Source organism: Triticum aestivum, unplaced genomic scaffold (assembly GCF_018294505.1).
Source record: "Triticum aestivum cultivar Chinese Spring unplaced genomic scaffold, IWGSC CS RefSeq v2.1 scaffold8937, whole genome shotgun sequence".
NCBI lineage: Eukaryota > Viridiplantae > Streptophyta > Magnoliopsida > Poales > Poaceae > Triticum > Triticum aestivum.
This window is the reverse complement of record NW_025250403.1, coordinates 1-1,291: the sequence shown is the minus strand read 5'-3', so window position 1 is coordinate 1,291 and position 1,291 is coordinate 1. Positions and strand designations below refer to the sequence as shown.

The following is a 1,291-nucleotide window of genomic DNA, read 5'->3' as shown; positions in this document are numbered from 1 at the left end:
CGTTAAACTCGTCTCCGTAGTTGAGAGGGAGCGGCCAAAGCAATGTGCAATCGTCTTTGTAGTGGAGCTGGGAGGGGCAAGGATAAGGAACGAAGACCGGGGTAACATGTCGGATGCGATCATACCAGCACTAAAGCACCGGATCCCATCAGAACTCCGAAGTTAAGCGTGCTTGGGCGAGAGTAGTACTAGGATGGGTGACCTCCTGGGAAGTCCTCGTGTTGCATTCCCTTTTTAATTTTTTTCGCGCCGCTTGCAAAACAAAACGCACGTGTAAGTAATATATTTACCGTGTTTTATTATTTTGCACGAGTGCGGTAAGTCATAGCTGGGTGCTCACGATTCACGGGTCCAGCGTCAGTGTTGTGGCGCGGCAAGCGTGCACTGGTGCGGTTGAGAGGGAGGGGTGGAAACTGCGTTAAACTCGTCTCCGTAGTTGAGAGGGAGCGGCCAAAGCAATGTACAATCGTCTTTGTAGTGGAGCTGGGAGGGGCAAGGATAAGGGACGAAGACCGGGGTAACATGTTGGATGCGATCATACCAGCACTAAAGCACCGGATCCCATCAGAACTTCGAAGTTAAGCGTCCTTGGGCGAGAGTAGTACTAGGATGGGTGACCTCCTGGGAAGTCCTCGTGTTGCATTCCCTTTTTAATTTTTTTCGCGTCGCTTGCAAAACAAAACGCACGTGTAAGTAATATATTTACCGTGTTTTATTATTTTGCACGAGTGCGGTAAGTCATAGCTGGGTGCTCACGATTCACGGGTCCAGCGTCGGCGTTGTGGCGCGGCAAGCGTGCACTGGTGCGGTTGAGAGGGAGGGGTGGAAACCGCGTTAAACTCGTCTCCGTAGTTGAGAGGGAGCGGCCAAAGCAATGTACAATCGTCTTTGTAGTGGAGCTGGGAGGGGCAAGGATAAGGGACGAAGACCGGGGTAACATGTCGGATGCGATCATACCAGCACTAAAGCACCGGATCCCATCAGAACTCCAAAGTTAAGCGTGCTTGGGCGAGAGTAGTACTAGGATGGGTGACCTCCTGGGAAGTCCTCGTGTTGCATTCCATTTTTAATTTTTTTCGCGCCGCTTGCAAAACAAAACGCACGTGTAAGTAATATATTTACCGTGTTTTATTATTTTGCACGAGTGCGGTAAGTCATAGCTGGGTGCTCACGATTCACGGGTCCAGCGTCGGCGTTGTGGCGCGGCAAGCGTGCACTGGTGCGGTTGAGAGGGAGGGGTGGAAACCGCGTTAAACTCGTCTCCATAGTTGAGAGGGAGCGGCCAAAGCAA

The 1,291-nt window shown here is 51.5% G+C and overlaps 3 non-coding genes across 3 annotated transcripts; all 3 read left to right on the top strand.

Annotated features, from left to right (window-relative positions):
• The first annotated feature begins 111 nt into the window (after positions 1 to 111).
• LOC123177335 (5S ribosomal RNA) lies at positions 112 to 230 on the top strand. The gene has a single exon (XR_006488882.1). It is a non-coding gene; the product is annotated as a 5S ribosomal RNA (ribosomal RNA).
• Positions 231 to 527: 297 nt separating this feature from the next.
• LOC123177339 (5S ribosomal RNA) lies at positions 528 to 646 on the top strand. Its single transcript, XR_006488886.1, has one exon. It is a non-coding gene; the product is annotated as a 5S ribosomal RNA (ribosomal RNA).
• Positions 647 to 943: 297 nt separating this feature from the next.
• Positions 944 to 1,062, top strand: LOC123177337 (5S ribosomal RNA). The gene has a single exon (XR_006488884.1). It is a non-coding gene; the product is annotated as a 5S ribosomal RNA (ribosomal RNA).
• Positions 1,063 to 1,291: the final 229 nt, after the last annotated feature.